Source organism: Podarcis raffonei, chromosome 18 (genome assembly GCF_027172205.1).
Source record: "Podarcis raffonei isolate rPodRaf1 chromosome 18, rPodRaf1.pri, whole genome shotgun sequence".
NCBI classification, from domain to species: Eukaryota; Metazoa; Chordata; class Lepidosauria; order Squamata; family Lacertidae; genus Podarcis; species Podarcis raffonei.
The window spans coordinates 1,720,473-1,742,970 of NC_070619.1; the positions used below are offsets into that span (position 1 = coordinate 1,720,473).

Here is a 22,498-nt window from a genome sequence, read left to right on the forward strand (position 1 = left end):
GATAGCAAAATTCATGTTAAATTGCTGTTTTAGGGGTTGTTTTCAAAAGTCTGGAACGGATTCATCCATTTTGCATTACTTTCTATAGGAAAGTGCGCCTTGGTTTTGGAACACTTTGGTTTTGGAACGGACTTCCGGAACGGATTAAGTTTGAGAACCAAGGTACCACTGTAATTGCAATGCTTCCGCAGCCAGTCATTTCTAGGGTAACATGGGGAGTGTTGATTCCTTTAATCAAATGGAGCCTTGCCCTGTCTACTCAGAAGTAAGCCCCATTGTGTTCAGTAGAGCTTACTCCCAGGTAACTTGGTCAAGACTGGGCTGCCTTACACTGCGATCCTAAGCATTTTCACTCAGAACTAAGTCCCACTGAGTTTAATAGGATTTTCCCTCTAGCATGTTCCTGATCATTCTCATTTTCTTCTTCTTCTTCTTCTGTTGTTGTTGTTGTTTCCTGTTTTTCCCCCTGACAGGGACTCAAGGCAGCTCAAATCCCATATCCTTTTTCCTGCCATTTATCTGTGGAAGGTGTTGCACACAATCCCTTCCTTCACACATTTTTCCTTCACAACAACCCTGTGAGGCAGGTTCAGCGGAGAGGTTGGAGTTGGCTCAAGGTGACCAGTGTTGATGTGCCCGCGAGGTCTACGTGTGCAGGAGACGCTTCCTTATGTAAAATAGGGTGTCCCATCTGAGAAATGTTGGAGGGTATGAGAAAGATAGATGATAGATAGATAGATGATAGATAGATAGATAGATAGATAGATAGATAGATAGATATAGATAGAGATATCTCAAGACTGGTGGGTGCATAAAAATACAGTTATCTATACAGTGGTACCTCGGTTTTTGAACGTCTTGGAAGTCGAATGTTTCAATTTTCAAATGCCAAAACCCCGGAAGTAAATGCTTCCATTTTTGTGCACGCCTCGGAAGTAAAGGGTTTCTGCTGAGGTTTTCTTTTTTCCAATTTTCTCTATTGAATGTGCAGACCATCCTTCAAGCCTCGGTTTTCGAACGTTTCAGAACTCGAACGGTCTTCTGGAACGGATTACGTTCCAAAACCGAGGTATATATAAAAAGTTGAATCTTGATTTTAAAATATAAATTTGTTAACACTACAGTATGTAACACAATAGAGTTTTGTTTTTGTTTTGTTTTTTAAAATTGACATAGTGATTAAAAAGCTAACCATTGGAAAATGGATTTTATACACAACCTGCTTTTTAAAAATATATTTTGTATGTAATTGCAGTTAGGGTTTTTCTGTTCTTAAAATTGTTTTTACACATAATGCAGTTTTTAAAAACTTGCGTGTGTGTGTGAAATTATTGAACAGGAGTGCAGTCATTATGATTCTTAAATGAAATAAACAAACAAGGAAATCTCCTCTTGTTTTTCTTACTATAGTCCCGCTCAGAGGCGGCCCATTGGAAACTTGGGTCCAGTAACTTTAACGTCTCTACTCTGAGTAGAACTTTGTGGGATACATGCAGTGTTGTACCTCCCCCTCCCCACAGACCTGAGTTCGAATCTGCCACTCAGCCACCAATCTCCCTGGGGGACCTTGGGGCCAGTCACTATATCTCTCAGCTTAACCTGCCTCACAAGGTTGTTGGTGGGAGAGGATAGAAAGGGCCAAGGAGCTCTGGGAGAGTGCCTGCTCTGCATGCAGGAGGTCTTGGCTTCGAATCCCTGGCAGCATCTCCAGGCAAGGCTGGGAGAGAGGCCTGCCTGAAATTCTGGAGTGCTGCTGCCAGCCAGTGTGGGCAACACCAAACAGCATGTGCCAGCTTCCAATGTTCCTAAGGATAGCTAAATAATTGAGGGGATCCATGGTCTGGAAGTGGAACGCGGGTGGCAATGTGGGTTAAACCACAGAGCCTAGGACTCGCCGATCAGAAGGTCGGTGGTTCGAATCCCCGCAATGACGGGGTGAGCTCCCGTTGCTCAGTCCCTGCTCCTGCCAACCTAGCAGTTCGAAAGCACGTCCAAGTGCAAGTAGATAAATAGGTACCGCTCCGGCGGGAAGGTAAGCAGTGTTTCCGTGTGCTGCTCTGGTTCACCAGAAGCGGCTTAGTCCTGCTGGCCACATGACCCGGAAGCTGCACACCGGCTCCTCGGCCAGTAAAGCGAGAGAGTCGGCCACGACTGGACCTAATGGTCAGGGGTCCCTTTACCTTTACCTTACGGTCTGGAAATTAAAGCACAGTGGACAGGAAGTTTTCTGGAGAGAGTGGGCTATTATAAGAAGAAAAGGGAAAGCATCTAGTGAATGTCAACTATTAGATTTTCATACACGCAGAATGAAGGAAAGGAACTTAGCTTAGAAATGATAATTATTATCATGGACTGATAATTTGTTGATTAACCTCACTTACAGATATTGCAAATGTTAAAATATTGTACGTGCAGGAATTGGAAAGTGGATAGCTAATGGCTAAGGATAAGTTTAAAAACACACAAAAAGCCTATTGTAATATAAGGTTAATTGTAAGGAACGGAATGTGAATTAGAAATAACGAGGGAAGCAATGCAGCAAGAGAACTTTGGAAGCATCAAGAATGGAGTGCAGGAAATTTGGGGGGGGGATTCGTATTAAATTTGTTTGAATGATTTGGTAAATATCTGGAAAATAAAAATAAAAATGATCTGGCAAAAAAAGGATAACTTAATAAATCCCACTAGCAGGACCCGAGTGCCACAGCAACTGGGATTCAAAGATAGACTCTACTTGGACATGGAGTTTCCACCAAGCTGACATATGAGTCATAAGGCTGTCAGAATTGTCCTGCTGACTCAGTCCAGCATCCTGTCCTCCTGGGGGCTGGCCAAGGGCCCCAATCCTAAAAGCAAGGCATGAGCAACACCCTCCTCTCTTGTGGTTTCCACCAACTGCTATTCACAGACCCTCCAAGTGTCTCCATTTTCCAGGGACAGTACAGGATTTACAGAAGCCGTCCTGGTTTCTGATTTGATCCCGGAATGTCCCGCTTTTCCTTAGGACGTCCCTATTTTCATCAGAGAAACGTAGGAGGGTCTGGAGTTATGCAACCCCCGAGCCAAGCAGATAAGTCACGAGACAACCTTTAGGAGACATGGGAAGGCAGCCAGCACAGGGAGGTTTATAATGTTTAATGTTTTATTATGTTTTTATACATGTTTGAAGAGTGTTGGTTATATATGTTGGAAGCTTCCCAGAGTGGCTGGGGAACCCAGTCAGATGGGTGGGGTAAGACGGGGTCCCTGCCATGGGAGCATATTCACCCAGTGCTTGACCAGTTGCACTGGCTCCTGGTGGAGTACAGGGTCAGGTTCAAGGTGCTTGTCTCGACCTTTCAAGCCCTTTGTGGCTTAGGGCCCTCGTATTTACAGGACTGCCTCTCCTGGTCTTCCCTGCAGAGGACCTTAAGGTCCATGAATAATCCTAGTTTAGAGGTCCCGGGCCCTAAGGAAGTCAGATTATCCTCCACAAGGGCCAGGGCCTTCTCAGTGATGGCTCCGACCTGGTGGAACGCTCTGTCCCAGGAGACCAGGGCCCTGCAGGATTTAACTTCCTTCCACAGGCCCTATAAGACAGAGCTATTCCGCCTGGCCTATAATTTGAATTCAGCCTGATCTTCTATTTCCCTTCCCTTCCCTCCCCTTGTACGAAGATCACCCGCTCTGAGACCCCACAGCTAATCCTCCCCCGGCCTCCTCGCTGGCCCAAGTAGGACCAATTCAGCCAGCTAGCCCTGGGGATTATCTAACTGATTTTTGAATTTTATTGTTTTTCGTGTTTTTATACTGTATTTGATGCTGCTTTTATAATTAAGTGTTTTAAAGTGTTTTAAATTTGTTGTTAGCTGCCCTGAGCTGGGTTTTTGAACCGGGAAGGGCGGGGTATAAATAAAATAATAATAATAATAATAATAATAATAATAATAATAATAATAATAATGGCCATTGGTAGCCCTCTCCTCCATGAGTGTGTGTGTGTGCTGACACTATAGTTGACCTTTTAAAAATATAAATCTAGGGCCAGATGATTTAGCAGAGTGAGGTGAGGCCATGGAGGCTGAGGGAAGAGAGAGATGGCCCAACTAGCTGTTTTCTATTCTCAGTGAACTACACAGATCATAAAACAGCCTGTCCCCCCACAATTCAGACTCCAGACAGATCCATTGTCTTGCCACCTCTCCGACGGGCAGGTGGTCTTCTGGCTGTCAGGATTTGTGGAGAGTGGGTCCCGGGGGTTTGTGTATGTTGGGTCTAGATCAGAGCAGCTGGAACGAAGTGTGTCTGTGGATAACGTTTTTATTCAAAAGGTCACAGGGCCTTGGAATAAAATTTGGGAAGCAACACTCTTAAAACCCACTTCGTAGGGGGAAACGCCTTGAGATTACTACACAGATGGCTTCGCACAGCTTTGCAAACCCTGGAGGTTCTTAAGGAGAGGTTGGGTACGATCTAGTGGAGATTCTTGCATTGCAGAGGGTTGGACTAGTGGACCTTGAGGACCCCTCCCAACCCCACAGTTGTATGATACTATGATTCCACTGGGACGCGGGTGGCGCTGTGGGTTAAACCACAGAGCCTAGGACTTGCCGATCAGAAGTTTGGCAGTTCGAATCCCCGCAACGGGGTGAGCTCCCGTTGCTCCCTGCTCCTGCCAACCTAGCAGTTCGAAAGCACGTCAAAGTGCAAGTAGATAAATAGGTACCACTGTGGTGGGAAGGTAAACAGTGTTTCCGTGCGCTGCTCTGGTTCGCCAGAAGCGGCTTAGTCATGCTGGCCACATGACCTGTACGCCGGCTCCCTTGGCCAGTAAAGCGAGATGAGTGCCGCAACACCAGAGTCGTCCACAACTGGACTTAACTGTCAGGGGTCCTTTACCTTTTATGATTCCACACTTGATGCCATACACTTGATGCATATTCAACACGCACTTAAAGGCCATGATGTCCCCCAAAGCAACTACAAGGGGTTGGACTAGAGGACCCTCAGCGTCACTTCCAACTCTAGTGAAAGAGGCTTTTAATTTGCAAAACAAACAAACAAACAAACAAACAAACAATTCTCATTTTACAGATCAGCCTGGAAGATTTTTCCTTTTCAGTTTCGTGTTGCTTTTTACAATTGACTGTTGTTCCCTTCCCGGGAATAGCTTCTGATGCTAGGATACGGAGAAGGTCTGTAATCTCCAGAAAATTAATGGCATTTGGAAGACGAGACCTTAAAGTGGAGCCTATTTTAAGATGTTCTTTCTGACTCATCGGCTTGCGCCTCTGTGTGTGGGGGGGAAGAGTCCTCCCTCCCACCTTCTGCCACCTGCACAAACCAGGAAATTGTTATTTAACTACCTTTGCAGATAGTTCCCAGGAAGATGATGCCCAAGTAAGATGGCGAAGCTGAATGAGGGTTGGAGGAAGCTGTCAAATTGTTGGGACAAAACAGATCTTTAAAGGTGGGGAATCATTTTTGGTCTGAGGGACGCACTCAGCACATGAACAGAGAGGTCAAAGTCGCTGGAGCACTAAAAGTAATTTGTTACCTTTGAACACTACGCTGGTTTCTATAAACACAGGCAGCAGCCTTCTCCACCCCCTCCAGGCGAGTGAGAGGCGTGATCTGAAATTAAGGGCACATTCCTGCCTTGCCCGGGGTTGGGCTAGATGACCCTTGGGGTCCCTTCCAACCTTACAATTCCATGATTCTACGATTCTATGAAAAATAATAGCAGTAATAATAAATTATTAGTTTTGTAACCAGGGCACTGAGTATGCTTTGATTCTATAGTAGTTTAAAAGGAAGGAAAAGTTTCATTGTTTCAAAAGAAAGAAAGTTCTAGCTCTCAGTTTTTAAGAAGATAGGCTTGAAAGTGTCTGGGCCAAGCCAAATGATATCTTGCCAGCCGGGGAGAGCAAGATTTTGAAGCCTGGCACAAGCTCTCCTTGGTGAGCCATCCCACAATTGGAATCCTAGAAATGTAGAATTGCAAGGCACCCCAAAGGTCATCCAGTTCAACCCCCTGCAGGAATAATTAGCAGTAATCTGGATAAATTAGGCACTTAAAAAAACAAACCTCCTGCAATTCTATTATTGCTGCTGCTGCTGCTGGCATCCATCTCTCTTGGGAGACAACGGAGGAGTGTGTCATGGGCCAGGAGTCGGCTTCACCTGCTGAGCAGCAGCCTGAAGGAGCAGAAGGTGAGGTGACTCCACCTGTTGCTCATCAGCCTTCTTGCTCCTGATGTGAACCAGCTGACTCCAGCTTTCTCAAGCAGAATTTCCAGCCTCAGTCAGTTACTGGAAACAAAAAATTGTCGTTTCTGACCAGACCTTGCTGCTTCTTGTGACCTTGGGCCCTTGGCTTTCTTGACCCCCAGTTCATCTGACTATGTGAACTGAGATACTCTGGACCTTCGGCTGGGCCTTGCATTCGGACTTTGCCCCCAGGCAAGGACCCCCCTGAGACTTGGCTGGCTTCTCCCTCCACTGAGCTCTGCCACTGCTGGCAGCACAGGACTGCAACAGAGTGCACCTTTGGGGCTGTGGTCAAGCTGTTGGAAGGTTGCAGCGCTTGCTGTGGCCGTAGAGACCGACGCAGGAGAGACATGTTTTGTTGCAGCAGGGGCAGAGGACTGAAGACTGAACCATAGAATCCTAGAACTGTAGAGCTGGAAGGGACCCAAGGGTCATCCAGTCCATCCCCCGGCAATACAGGAACCTCAGCTAAAGCATCCATGACAGATGGGACCTGGGACCTTCTACATGCCAACCAAGTGCTCTGCCACTGACCTGTAGCCCAGCTGCACTGGAGACTGCTGTCACGATCCACTGCTTTTCCAGGTAAAAACACACACACACAATTTCACAGAATTGCAGACTTGGGAGTGGGCAAGGGGTGGGGCAGAGGAATGACTAATGCAACTGAGATGGCTCAGGCAGTAGAGCAGGACATTCTTAATCTCAGGGGGGGGGGCGCTCTCTCCTTTTCTCTCTCATGAACTCTCCCATACCCCCTCTTCTCTTAATCTCAGGGTCATGGGTTCAAGCCATTGGGAAAAAGATTCCTGTATTGCAGGGGGTTGGGCTAGATGACCCTCAGGACCCCTTCCAACCCTACTTCCACTGTCTCACCAGTGGTGCATGCTCTGGTTTTCTCCTGCTTGGACTACTGCCATGCACTCTACATGGGGCTGCCTTTGAAGGTGTCTCGGAAACTACAACTATTCCAGAATGAGGCAGTCAGACTGGTGATTGGGAGCAGCCACCGAGACTACATAACACCGGTCCTGAAAGACCTACATTGGCTCCCAGTATGTATCTGAGCACCATTCAAAGTGTTGATACTAACCTTTAAAGCCCTAAACAGCCTTGGCCCTGAAACCTGAAGTAGCGTCTCCACCCCCACCATCCATCCCAGACACAGAAGTCTAGCTCTGAGGGCCTTCTGGAGGTTCCCTCACTGCGACAAGCGAAGCTACAGGGAACCAGGCAGAGGGCCTTCTTGGTGGTGGTGCCCACCCTATGGAACACCCTTCCCTCAGATGTCAAGGAGATAAAAAACTACAATTGTACCTCGGTTTAAGAACAGCCCTATTTATGAACAATTTGGTTTATGAACTCCGCAAAACCGGAAGTAGTGTCCCAGTTTGCGAACTTTACCTTGGTCTAAGAACGGAATCCGAATGGTGGAAGGGCACTGGCGGTGGGAGGCCTCATTAGGGAAAGCGCGCCTTGGTTTAAGAACGGTTTTGGTTTAAGAACGGACTTCCGGAATGGATTAAGTTCGTAAACCGAGGTACCACTGTATGACTTTTAGAAGATGTCTTTAGGCAGCCCTGTTAGGAAGTTTTTAATGTTTGAGGTTTTATTGTGTTTTTATATCTGTTGGAAGCTGCCCAGAGTAGCTGGGGCAACCCAGTTAGATGAGTGGATTTTTAAAAAAATTATTATTATTATTATTATTATTATTATTATTATTATTATTATACTCATGGTACCTTACAATTCTATTATTCTATTATCTAGTCCAACTCCCTGAAATGCAGGAATCTCAGCTAAAGCATCAATGATAGAAGACCATTTGAGGGACCCCGATCCGCCGTCCAACAGCTCTTACAGCCAGGATGTTTTCCCTAATAAAATTCCATCCCTGTTGAAAGCCAGCCAGAGGCGCTCAGAGAAGCCCCATTGCCTGATGTTGCTGTTCCATTTTATTCATTTATATTTACCCCCCGCCTTCTAGTTCAACCCCATCCTTCTCTTTCAACAAGTAAGATTTTAACTGGCCGCCGCCTAAGAGAAAACTCTTCCTCTACAACCCACAATAATGAGAAAGGGGTCACCTGCCTCCCCCGCCCCCTGCAACAATTCACAGGACCCTTTGCTGGAAGATGTAGACGTGGGGAGACATTTGCAAAAGCTGGGGTGCCCCGTCGAGTAGTGGGTGGGTTTGTACATTCGGTTTTCTAGCTTTATGACATCATATATACTCATACAGCTAGATAACCAAAGAGAAAAACCAGCCCTGTTGGGTAGGCCTTGCCCAAACAACTATGTATTTAGACCAAGGGGGAGAGGGAGAAATTCAATCTAGTTCACGCTTACATTCTGAGCTACCTGATGCATGTTTTTGGACACAAGACGGGAGCCGTTTTTTGAAACTTTGCCCCTTACCTGAATTTCGCAGTGTGTCCAGAATTTCGCAACACGGTGTGCCCAAAAATACATATATCCCTGGTGTGGTGGTTAAAGCATCGGGCAAGGAGATGGGAGGCCAGCATTCGAAGCCCCACTCGGCTGTGAAGCTCCCTGGGTGCGACCTTGGGGGGGGCAGCCACTGCTTCTCAACCTAGTCTGCCTTGCAGGGTTGTTGTGTAAGGAGGGGGAAAGCATGCAGGCCACCTTGAACTCCTTGAAGACAAAGCTGGCCTTTAAGTGCAGTGAAATAATAACCTGAAATATCGCAAAGGCATTCAAAAATAACCCTGCCGTCCAAACTGCCGTTGGAAGAGACACTCAAAGCGGCTTGCCCTCAAGGAATACCCCCTTTTACACCCCCACAAATATGTGGCTTTGGAGACCTGCCGCCTCTTGCAGACTGCTCCCACTATAACAATATATATACCCCGCCAACCCCACTCCAGGCCCAGGCATATCCCACTGAGACCCAAGTTGCACCTGCCTCTAGAGTAACCCTGTGTGCAAAAATTCTCTTCCCTCCCAAAGTTACTGGCTCTGCAGTTGCTGAGTCACGGACCCCAGGAGAAGGAAGACGTGGTCTGTGCATCTTAAAGGGACCGGCCATAATTCTCCTGCCTCCCCCTGCCTACGATGCTGATAATTATTCTGATTATTTTGTTATTATCCTCAGCCTCCACTCCAGTTCGTGTAAATCTCTGGATGCTAAAAGAAAACCAAATCATTGCACAGCTTCCCAGGATTTCAACACATTTCTCTCTCTACCTGTCTGCATGCGTCATCCCTTTGCAAATGCTTACAACCAGCACTACCAGCAAATTGCTTCGTTTGTTCCTATTTTGATCAAACCACAGTTCCTAATTTATTATTATTATTATTGGGGGGCCTTTCCCCCCTTCACCGCCCCCTACCCCACCCTTGGGTATATGCCACCTCTGAAATTTCATTTGCAGGTTTCCAAAACCGAGTCCCTAGAAGCAAAGAGGTCTGTCCAAGGATTTCGCCCGGCGAAATCAGCATCCACAACTCGATTGGATCAGTTCATCGCCAAGTGCCTAACTCAGCTTGGCTACCCAACCCAAAGCCTGGAGGTAAGAGGAGGCAGAATTTTTATTTTTTATTTTAAGCAACAACAGCAACATGTGCACACAAAAATTAACACAGAAAACTGTTTCGCACGCTAGCAACCGGTTCATCTTGAACAGCTGATTAAGATTTGCAGGTATGGGATACTTTCAGCCCCACAAATGCATCTTTGGCCTAATTGATGCAAGACCCCCCCCCCAACTCTTTAAGGATCTTCCAAAGTGAGTTGTTCTCAAGTTCCTTTGGGAGGAAGGAATGGATAGATGGATGGATGGATAAATATTAACAAAGCATCTCTGCCAGTGTATAAAATGGCAAAATGAATCTTGGAAGAGCCCTCCAACCAGGTCAAAAGTGTTACAAGGGTGTCCTCAATTAAATTTGTAAAAGAAGAGGAGATAAAATAATCTCTTTTCTCTCTCAGGACAGGGTAGCTATTCAGCTGGCCTCACCTCTGAAGGTGAACCTACAAAATTCACAATTTCATTTCATTTCTTTTTTTATCAATCTAGATTTTCAAGGTAGCCTACAAAAGAGAACCATAAAACAAACATAAAACAGATCAAAAACATCAGAAACAAAAGCAAATTCCCAGTTTTGAAAAATATATGGAAACCAGAAAACAGCTCCCTGTCAAAATTTGCACTTTTCTGAATTTTACAAGCCAGTTCTCCAGCCAAGTCATGCGCATATATATATATATATATATATATATATATATATACACACACACACACACACATACACACACACACACAGACATGCATTATTTGACAGTAAAGTGTGGATAAGATGCATGATATTTGTGAAAACAAGAAATTAGCGTTTTAGGAAAGATTCAGCAATGACGTTTCATGAGAACTTCCCCCCCTTAATAAAAATACAAATCACAAACTGCTGTGAAAAGGTAAAGAACTAAGCTAAAGACTGGGGAAACAAGAAAGAGTGAAATGGACAGATTTGCCTATTCCTACTAGTCCTTATTAAAAAAAATATTAAAATTAAAATCCTACAGTTTTAACAAAAGGCAAGTCAATTGTAGCCAATCCTACTCAAAAGTAGACCCATTGAAATTAGTGGCCATGACTTAGGACAATTCAAATGGGTTATTTCCTCCTCCTACTTTCTCTCTGGATTTGAGGCTCCGGATTTCACCCTGTGCAAAGCTTATTCCCCAAAAACGTCAAAACATTGCCCACAAGAGAGAGCCCATTTTCATTTCTGCAAAAGTTTGCTACTCACTCAGTCTCCTGTCTCTTGCTGTCCAAAGTAGACGGTTCCGCCTAAATCGCCACATTTTGCCATTTCTGCGTTCCCAAAGTGTGGGGGGGGATGTCAAAAAGAGAGATTTCGGATGGGGAGAGAAAACTCAAAACAGACTCCCCCCCCCGCCCTGCAAAATAAAAATCCTTTCAGCATATAAGTGTCCGGCTCCTCCAGCCTCTCCGAATGTGAGGAGTCTCCTTCTCTTCTCTAAACTTGATTGATTTTTAAAAACAGGCTCCGATGGGGCGGGAGAAAAAGATGGGAAAGGGTTGGGAGGGGGTGAACCTCTGAGAGCGACAGCATGGGAAAAAGAGGGGTGGGGGAGCAATATGGAAATGGAGGGACAATGGCCAGACAGGGGGAGAAGACGACAGCCTTTCTATGCGGGAGAGCCAGACAGGGTCAGAGGTCGTCCTCCAAAGCCACCAGATGATGCGAATGTCATTTAGGGGTGCCTATTCAGACACAGATGAACAAGTTTGCATGAGGCTGCCTCTGAGGTAGATGTCTGGTTTACATTTTTTTTTATATGCAAAACCAACAACCCTCCCTGGGCTCACACAATGCCTGACCCCCCACACGCTCCCTTTCTCAAAGTCGGGTCCCAGTTAAAAGCGGGAAACGTTTTTCCAAAGGGTTGGCGTCCAATGGGTGAAAAACGACCCAGTTGGGTTGTTTATAATGCCCTTGCTGGATCCGGCTCAAAATATCCTGCACCCTGACTCGGGGTTTGGGGCTGAGCGTGGAAGCGGCAACCCCAGTTTGTCCCTGGCAGTGGCTGGGATTCAGAGTTGGGTGTCTTGGTTGGAACAGGACAACACCAACAACCTTCTCAGGAGCTCACATCATGCCCAATCCTGCCCCACTAGCCAAGAAACCTTAATTTAAAAGGTGGGCATCCAATCTGTACAACCAGAGGGGCAGAAGAATGACCCAGTTTGGCTGTCAATAATTTTTGCATATATTTGTGGTATTACTGAGCCACGTTCAAGATTCTAGCATGAACTGGCAAAATCCTGAGCAGCTTAGGTCAAGGATGCCTCTGTTGTCTCCCTTACATATCCCAGCTCCCTCAACATTGCTGGCTGTTCCCTGAGTCAACGAGGCTCATTTGACAACATCAAGGACACCAAGGCTTCACTGTCTTTGGCTTGGTCCTGTGGAACTCTCTGCCACTGGAGATTCAACGGGTGCCTTTTGTGGCAACTTTTAAATGCCTGCTGAAAACTTTTCTGCCAGGCCTACACAAGCAGTTAAGAATAGATCCTTCCGCAACTGTTAACTGAGATTTGTGTGGTTTTAAAAATGGTTATTTTATGGTTTTTATTGCTGTTATGGGCTTTTTTCAGCTGGAACTTGCCGAAACTTGGTTCTGGCGCCTCTCAGGAGGGTGCCATTGCTATTCTAAGAGAACAAGGGAGGTGCTCGTGGTGAGTTCTGGCACCTCTTTTTCTAGAGCAATAGAGTAATTTGCCTATTTTTTCCCTGATTGGATGATTGCTTTCATGAACCCTGCAGGAAGACCTGTAGAATTTGACTCGTCCTTCCAGGCCAGCAAGATGGGTATGAGATGCAAGATGCTGCAGGGGGTGGAAGTCTTGACTTGAGCTGAGTTCAAATTGTGCTCTCTCTCCCCCTCTCTCCCTCCTTCTCTGTGCCATGCCTGCCTCACTGGGTGGTTTGAGGATACAATGGGGTGCAAGAGAGAACTGCCCTCAGCTTCTTAGGGAAAAGATAGGATAAAGAAACCAGTCATTTCAAACATTCACCCAAAAGGAAAGTGATGCCCAACTTGGTGATAGCAGAATAAATGATGCAAGGAGGGAACTGCAGCCCAAGATGGGGAAAGAGGTAGTAAGGGAACACCTAGCTACTTAAATAAATTCAGATCTCCAGGGCCTGATGAGCTGCATCCGATTTCAGAGCCTTTGTCTATGATCTCTGAGAAATCGTGGAGAACAGGTGAGGTTCCTACAGACCAGAGGTGGGTAAATGTTGTCCCTCTCTTCAAAAAAGAAGACCCAGGTAATTACTGACTGGTGAGCTTGACATCAGTACCAGGGAAGGTCCTAGAACAGATCATTCAACAGGTGGTCTGTGAGCATTTAGAAGAGGATGCTGTGATTACTAAGACACACCACAGGTTTCTCAAAAATAACTCGTGTCAGACAAACCTCGTTTCTTTTTTCCCTTTTCTTTTTTGATGGAATTAGAAACTTGGTGGATCAGGGAAATGCTGTGGACATCTTGATTTCAGTAAGGCTTTTGACAAAGTCCCCCGTGATATTCTCACAAGGAAGCTGCTAATATGTGGGTTGAACGAGGTAACTGTTATGTGGATTTGTAGCTGGTTGACTGATCAAACCCCAAAAGGACTCATTAATGGTTCCTCATCATCTTGGGAAAAAGTGACAAGTGAGTTCTGTCTTGGGCCCGCTGTTGTTCAATAGTCTTGGTTGAAGGAATTGAGGAGATGCTCATCTAATATGCAGATAATACCAAACTGGGACGGGGAGTTAGCGGCACAGAAGACAGAATCAGGAAGAACTGGGTCCAGGCTAGCAAAATGAATTTCAGTAGGGACAAATGTACTTAGGCAGGAAGAACCAGGTGCACAAATATAGGACGGGGGACACCTGGCTTACTAGCAGTCCATGTGAAAAGGATCTAGGGGTCTTGGTGGACCACAAGCTGAACATGATTCCACAGGGTGATGCAGCAGCATAATAAGTGAATGCTGTCCTAGGCTGCATCAACAGAGCAAGGGAAGTAATGGTCCTACTCTATTCTGCCTTGGTCACACCACACTGGAAAACTGTGTCCAGTTCTGGGCACCACAATTTAAGAAGGATATTGATGGGCTGGAAGGCGTGCAGAGGAGGGTGATCAAGATGATCAAGGATCTGAAAACCAAGCCTGATGAGGAACGGTTGAAGGAGCTGGAGATGTTTAGCCTGGGAAAGAGGAGACTGAGAGGAGATAGGATAGTCATCTTCCAGTAAAGGTAAAAAAAAAAAAAGATAGTCATCTTCCAGTATCTCAAGGACTGTCACATAGAAGAGGAAACAAGCTTGTTTTTTCCTGCTCTGGAAGGTAGGACTCGAACCCATGGCTTCAAGTGACAAGAAAGGAGATTCTGACTCAACATCAGGAAGCCCTTTCTGAGAACTGTTCAACAGTAAACAGTCTCCCTCAGGAGGTTGTGGACTCTCCTTCCTGGGAGGTTTTTAAGCAGAGGTTGGGTGGGATGCTTGAGTTGAGATTCCTGCATTGCAGGGGGTTGGACTTGATGACCCCCAGGGTCCTTACAGCTCTGCAATTGATTTTATGATTCTGCTAATCTTTCTCCAAACTAAAAAGTCCCAAACGCTGCAACCTTGCTTCGTAGGACACCTCCTTGATCATTTGGGTGGTTCTTTTCTAACTCCATAATATCCTTTGAGGTGAGGAAACCTAGAAGTCCTAACTTAGAGAGCCAGCTGGAAAAACAACAACCCACGCTATGATCTAAAACTTAAAGTTTGCGTGTTCAGTTCAGACTTGAGGTGGGAAGGCCAACTGAGCACAGCAGGGCAGGATCCTGCTGGGTATTGGGACCAAAATGAGACTGGGAAACAAAGAAAGCAAATGGGATCCCCAAGAGATGGCAGTGGAAGAACAGCCTTGTCCGTGGTGCTGAAATATCCTCCCTACTTTCTGCCAAAATCTTTTTGTTACTTCTAAATTTCAAAAGTTTACAAAATGATATTGCTGCCATATACACATCCGTTTCGCGTTCAACTTCCCCTCCATGGTTTCCCCTTTAGTTTCTAAAGTTACTGCATATTATAAATATTCTATACATTATCTTTTCCACACTGCACTCCAACAAGTATTCAGCTGCTGTTCTTCATTCAAATCCTATGTTTACAATGATTCTTTAAATATTCAACAAAAGGTTTCCACTCCTCCTTAAAGTCTACCTCTTCTTGATCTTTAGTTTACATAGCTACCTTTGCCAATTTTGCAAGGCTTTCTGCCAAAATCTCAGGGTTAGGCCTATTACCAGTCCTACTCATAGAACTGCAAAGTTTGAAGGGACCCTGAGGATCATCCAGTCCACCCCCTGCAATGCAGGAATAGGCAGCTGCCCCATGCAGGGATCACACCTGCAGCTTTGGTGTTCCCAGCACCAGGGTCTAACCAATGGAGCTATCCAGGCTGACAGTAGATCCATTGAAAAAGAATGGGCTCAAGAAACTTAAGCCCGTAAATTTCAGCAGGTCCACTCAGAGTATTATGAACCTGGAGACAAACCTAAGTTCTGTGCATATTATACCCTTTTCAAGGGTCTTCAAAAACCCTTTGTGGTCTTCCTAGCCATATAGATTTTTTTTTTTTTAAAAAACCACACCCTGTAATAAGGGGCTGTTTCTAGAATGCAACTGTTATTTAAATTTGCTCCACACATCCCTGCATGAGGAAAGCTAGCATGGAATGGGGAGACTGTCATAGCAAGTGGCTGGTGCCCAACAAAGTCATAGTCTGAGCAGACTGGCTGAAATTCACTGAGATGACTAGTGGATGTCTCTTTAATTTCAAATAGATAACGATTTACTTCCGAGTGCCTTTATGAGCTTTTCCAGAGTCACCTGCTTTGAGGGCTCCCTGATAGTTTGTGCAGCAGTAAGTTCCTGCAGTGATCAAAGTGTGCACCATGTCATGCAGACTCTGGCCCTGGAAATTTTATTTTTATTTGCTTTCTTTAACATCTATAGCACACCTTCCTTCTGTCACAGAAATCCAAGTAGGCAGGCATGTGGTTTTCAAGCTCTGTGTGTCTCCCATGCAGAACCTGACCAAGGCACCCCGAGACCTGCAGGTATAGGGCGATATACACATTTTATAAATCATAATCATAATATGAACCAACCTTCCAATCTGGGAGAAAGGGATCAAGCACAGGGCAGTGGGAAGGGAGCCTTCCACCATCTTTCTACTCTAACTACAAAACCAGGACTCAGACATGCCTCGTGGCTGGCAGCAGAAAGACCCCTGTGCCAAGCTACTGTAAAAAAGCAATTCATCGTCCATCAGTTAACAGTACAGCAGTGTGGCCCAGTGGTGGCTACAACCATCAGTTAAGAATCCTCATCATAGCTCAGTCCTGTATAGATTCCTACTTGGAAGAAACATATACGACAGCAGCCTTTAGAAATATACTCCACAACAGAGAGAGAGAGAGAGAGCTTTGAGAAGCACAGGTGAATTTTGCAAAAAATACCAGCTTCTGAGTGACAGCGGTCAAAGACCGTGATGCAATCTCCCAACATCTGTCCAATAACAGGTGCAAACATTTGTGGGCTACATCCAACGACGTCCCACTCAGAGTAGACTCTGATGACCCCCCCCCCAGTTAGCCTGCCCATTCACTTCAATGGGGCTGTTTTGTTTTCATTTCATAAAATTTATACACCCAAAATCCCCCAAAACACCCTCAAAGCAGTTTGCAAAAAGAGAACACAATAAAATCCAGGAAAATCTGCAACAGTACTTTAAAACATGCAGAAGGTTAAAATACTAAAACAGATACTAAATATTAAAAAATACTAAAACAAAAAAGTACAGGGATGGCATCTGCTTGATCTCAATAGGCAGGGAGTTCCAAAGTGTAGGCGCTGCCACATGAAACAACCACGTTCTCGCAAACGTGGAATGTTTGTGACCTTTGTTCAGGTCAAGCATTTCTGAAATACTCACGGAGGTGTAATTATACAGGCTGGACTCTCCACACAGAATTAAGCCAACTCACAATTTAATCTCATCTACACGTGCCTGTCTACACATGGGAACAAGGGACAGGGCCTTCTTGGTGGTGGCTCCTCCCAGGTTTGGGGACTCCCTCCCTAGAAAGGCCAGCCTGGCTTCCTCTTTCCTGTCCTTCCGCCAACAGACCTTTTGGAACTGACTCTTTTTAAAGGAAAGGGTCCTGCGCTGCTTTGATTATCTGCCTTTTAATAGCTCTGTTTCTTTAAGATTGTTTTTCATTACATTAGAGCTTAATTGCTTTTTTAATGATTTCTCCTTATATGTTTTTAGCTTTTCGTATTGTATCTGTGGTGGTTTTAATTTGAGCAGGTCGCCATGAGTTCCATTCTTGGGAAAATAATAACAATATTCAGAAGGAGTTCTCATGGGGTCCCAGAATAGGTAGGCAACAGGATTGCTCTGGGAGACACTGAGCTCAGTAGGGCTTACTTCTGAGTAGACATGTTGAAGTGGCTGCTTTTAAGTGCTCCTGTGCACGTTTACTCAGAAGAAAGCCCCATCATGTTCAATCTAACAGCGTTGCAGTTTTTGCGCACATATAAAATGGCTCGTGTATCTGCCACACAGATATAGATGCATGTGTTTCACATACAATGTAGAATTCATGTTTTTAGCTGATTATTTTACTTGGAATATTTTATTTCATGACATTCCCAGGGTATTTTATTGGCTATGTTTTGCAATTTCAAACTCTCTCGTATATCTGCAGCAGATTTAAATGTTTGTTTTGATGTTTTTCATTGTTTCTTATAGAACGTGGAAATTTTCTGGTTTGTTTGTTTAAATTTAAATATGTTCCAACCTATGCTGCATTTCCTCCGACATTTCTCTGATGAAAATAGGGATGTCCTAAATAATAAAAATAAAAATAAATAAAAATAAATAAAAATAAATAAAAATAATAAATATTATTATTAATATACCCATCTGACTGGGTTGCCCCAGTCACTCTAGGCAGCCTCCAACATACGTATATAAACATAATAAAACATTTAAAAACTTCCCTATGCAGGGCTGCCTTCAGACATCTTCTACTTATTTATCTCCTTGACTTGGGGACCATATACCGTATTTTTCGCTCTATAACGCGCACCCGACCATAACACACACATAGTTTTTAGAGGAGGAAAACAAGAAAAAAAATATTATAACGAAACAGTGGATGTATGATTTTTGTGGTTCATGCTGTGGCCATAGACATGTGATCTGACGGTGAGTTTGGGGTAGCCCAATGCAAAAATCCTGAGGATCCATGTGGATCCGTGCTTTGCAACCACGTTTTAGGTGGGGAGGGAAGGAAAAGCGCTCAAGGGACAAGGAGCACGCGAGGGGTGTGTGGAGAAGGATGCTGCTAATAATGCAGAAGAGGGGTATAAGGGGAGAAGGCTCCTCTCCTCTCCCGCTTTGCTCCTTTAAAGCAAGCAGGCTCCCTGTCCCTCTCTCCTCCCCACTCAGCGGCTCTTCTCCTGCTTTGCTGTTTCAAAGCGAGCCACGGAGGAGGGAAGGAAGGGGAACCATGGATCCTCTGCTCACAACTGCAGCAGAGCCCCCCACCATCCGTAGGCATTCGCTCCATAACACGCACAGACATTTCCCCTTACTTTCTAGGAGGAAAAAAGTGAGTGTTATGGTGCAAAAAATATGGTAACTCCATACCCTCCAATGAAAACAGGGGTGTCCTCTCATCCTCTTCAACTGTTCTCCGATGGAAATGTCCTAAGGAAAAGCGGGACATTCCAGGATCAAGTCAGAAACTGGGATGGCTTCTGTAAATCCGGGACTGTCCCTGGGAAATAAGAGGTTTTAGGCTGTAAGCCACTTAGAAGAACCAGCCTGTGAAAAATCTAGACCAGAAGGCAGAGGAAGTTGAGACTGAGGTGGTGAACAGTTCTGGGCTGAAGACCGCCATGCCCATAATTGTCAGTAGGTCTCCTCTAAGTAGGAGTAACGCTGGCTGGTTACAACTTAGTGTATTTGTTTTAAATAGATAACAAGGTACTAAGACTGTAGCCATATCAGAATGTATTGTAAGAATATTGCAATATTGCCTTCCTTTCATTTTGGCTCTTCAGCAAGCCGTTTACTGATGATATGACATTGCTTTGTGATAAGCGGTTAAGAATAAAAACACAATGGCTAGGAATAAAAACAGATTGCTATTAAAGGGATGTCTGCTCATTACATATGACCGCGTGATATATATGTAGATAGATATCATTTTTGTTATTAATTATTACTATTAATGATGCTTATTGTTATACCGTAATTATTATTACAGTTTATTTATTACCTATCCTTCACCAGGGCAGGTTACAAGAATTAAAACACACTATTATAAACACTTCAAAACAAAAAATCCATATTTGAAGAAGTGTACATGCACACGAAAGCTTATACTGTACCAGAACAAACTTAGTTGGTTTATAAGGTGCTACTGGACAATTTTTTACTTATTTTATTTTTATTTCTACTTCAAAACAAAGTCTCTGTAATTCTGTATATATATATATATCTATATCTATATATCCAGTGCTTTTTTTCCTAAAAAGAATGTTTAGGGGTACTCTCACTTTGACTCCAGAAAATCGCCATTTTATAGTTCAAATCAGGAAAAATAAATACAGTAAATAGACAAAAGTACAAAGATTCACAAAATGTTTAGGGGTATGCATCCCCCTGCGTCCCTGCCAGAATAAAGCACTGTATATATCCATATATCTATCTGTACGTGTGTATCAATATTTCTGTATCTATATATATCAATCTCACATATGGACACATGCACAGATTAAAAAAACAAGGCTTGTAGGAATCCCTATGGAACATTTACAGTGCAAATATCTCCAGATCCATTCAGAAACAGCAACCCCCCCAAAAAAGTTCAGTGGGAGTTACTCCTAGGTAAGTGAGCTTAGGGCTGCCCCCTCCCATTGCCCAGGGGTAGGAAAGGGAGTTTTCAGATTCCAGAGACAGAAAGGAGTGGGGAGAGTCAATATGATTTTGCTTTTGCTTTTGTTTTTATAAATATCATCCCTACCACCAACAGAATATCTAGTCAAACGATGGAGATTAACAGGTTTCCCTGAAATGGATGATATGAAGTCAGCCTAGAATGTTTCATGAAATGCAGAGAGAGAGAGAGAGAGAGAGAGAGAGAGAGAGAGAGAGAGAGAGAGAGAGAGAGAGTGCTGTAAATCTAAAAAAAGAAATTTATTCAGTGCCAATGTATTATTATGTTGAAATTTATTCTTCTTTTCTCTCATTCCTGGTGTCTTCAAAAAGGGCAGCACTGGTTGTTTTTTTTTTAAATATTTGAGGAGTTTATTTTAGAAACTAATGGTGGTTGATTAATACTTTAAGTTTTTGGGGGGAGGGGTTGGGTGAGAGAACTGATTCTTTAAAACCCCATGTGAAATTTGCCAGGTGTTGGAGCACACTGGGCAGAGATCCTGATCCAAGACAGCTTTTTAAAAAATAAAATAAACCAGTTCAAATCCACAGTCAGAGAATTTGCCTATCCAGGACATTTTAGAGAATTTCAGACATACAAAAGACGTTCAAAAAGGCGATTGATTGATTGATTGATTGATTGATTGATTGATTGGCTGGCACATAGATAGGATACTCTCAACAGATGCCTATGGATTCACCACATAGTCAGAAGTCCCATAGAGTCCAATGACTGACAGAGAGATAGGACTCTCCTCCTTTTTAAAATATCCTTATCAATAAAATAAAGTATATATTAATAGATGCCTAGAGATTCAAGAAATGTGAACACCTCAGAAGTCAAGACCCATTGAATTCAATGGCTGATGGAGAGATAGATACTGTCTGTCTTAGATGAGACTTATAAATAAAAATGAATAAAATGTGTGTTAACAGGTGTCTGTCTAAAGGTTAGCCACACAGTCCAATCTTATTATTGTTTACTTAGAAGTAAGACCCACTGAATTCAGTAAGACTTGATTCCCAAGAAACTTAACGATGCAGTTTGTTAATTTCTGGAGATCCTGAAAACTAACTAACTCTCTCAGTGTATATATGCCGTTATCCATTCATCAGTCCCACTGAATGGGACTTACTCTTCAGTAAATGCTTTCTAGGATCGCAGCCTTAGCAGCAACAAGGTTTTGCAGACCTAAAACCAGAACATTAAAATCAAAGGCAAATAAACCCCAAACCAGTTATTAATTCACATTTGCTTCCCTCCCCTGTTGATCCTCAATGGGTCACAGCGCGACCCTAACCATGGTCTACTCAGAAGCAAATCCTAAGAAATCCAGTGGGCTTACTCTCAGGTGAAACGGTCAGGGTTGCATCCTGCATCCGAAGTATGTGTGCTGGGAAGCGGGGAAGTTGGGGTGATTTTGGTTTTTCTTTAATGGTTGGCACCTGGTAAAACGAGTCACTGATAGATATAGGGGTGCCAACTTGAATAAAATATTGGGGGGTCCACAAGATGTGGCAACGCTCATCAACTGGGGAGAGGGAAGCCCTCTCAAAAGGGACCCCACGGAGTTTGATCCTATGGATGAAGAGATAGATTGGTATGCAAAACTTCGAGGAATAATTCTGCTCCTCCCCCTCCCCCCCCTAATAATAATACAAAATCAATGTGATGGATTAGACTGCAGCCTGGAGATGGGTTGGGTGGGTTTGTCATTCGCCCCAAAACAAAATAAACTAAAAAATTAAAATAGCAAGATATGGACATATTCTGCTCCATAATTTCTCTGTAGGCTTATTATTTCTCCTCTTTAAATAAAGATATTGCTTTCCAAAGACAAAACACAACCAAACCCACCCCCCCCGCAAATGACAATCTAACCTAAACAGGGAAACTGGATAAATGCCTACGATATTCACGTTCGTAACAGGAAGTCGTCTCCGAAACGGGTTGCAACCCTACTCTGCGCATCTTGGCTAGGAGGCGAAGCCCCATAGGGCTTACTCCTGTGTAAGAGGCTCAGGATGGCGAAAGAGAGGAGACGGGGTGGGGGGAGGGGGGACCCCAGCCTGGGAAACACAGGACACCCCCTTGGGCACTCCCCCCGAGATGGGACCAACCATTTAAAAGAAGGAGAAGGGATTATCTGCAAACACCCCCCCTCCAAAAAACCCCCAACAACAGCAGTTTCCTGCAGAGTTGTTCGTAATTTCCATCTCTGGTTTGGCCACAATTATGCAACGCATTTTAGTGCTTTAAGAAAAATGGTTAGTTTTTCTAAATGAGTTTATGGCTGTGGTTTTCTTTCTAAAACCACATTGAGAGGGGTTTTTTTAACCCTTAGAAACGGGGCTATTCGAAGCTCTTCCTAGTGATGATGATGATGATGGTGGTGATATTATTTGTACCCCGCCCATCTGACTGGGTTGCCACTCTGGGCATTAGAAGTTTGCAAACTGTGACTTAATTATTATTGGGTGTGTTTTTTGTTCATACGTATGTATATCTTTAAGCCATAGATGGTACTATTCTGATATTATTAAACACTTAAACACTTATTGCATCTCTGTTGGGTTGTGGTCAACGTTAGAGTAGACCTATTGCAATTAAAGGGCATCCCTTGTTGAGATCCATTCATTCCAATGAGTCTACTCTGAGTAGGACTTAGCAGGAGACAAGGCTTAGCAGTCCTGAATA

The 22,498-nt window shown here is 44.2% G+C and overlaps 1 long non-coding RNA gene across 6 annotated transcripts in view; it reads right to left on the minus strand.

The window, feature by feature from the left end:
• The window catches only part of LOC128405682 (uncharacterized), a 52,306-nt gene that overhangs the window by 26,296 nt on the left and 3,512 nt on the right, over positions 1-22,498 (minus strand). The window contains exons 1-2 of one of the 6 annotated variants that reach the window (XR_008328345.1): positions 21,721-21,824; positions 20,937-20,992 (exon numbers count right to left, since the gene is read on the minus strand). The exons of 1 other annotated variant lie outside the window; for it this stretch is intronic. This is a non-coding gene — a long non-coding RNA (uncharacterized LOC128405682). Of the gene's footprint in view, positions 1-20,936; positions 20,993-21,682; positions 21,825-22,498 lie in introns of those variants that run through there. 4 more of the 6 variants (XR_008328344.1, XR_008328341.1, XR_008328340.1 and 1 more) reach the window with 4 other exon arrangements.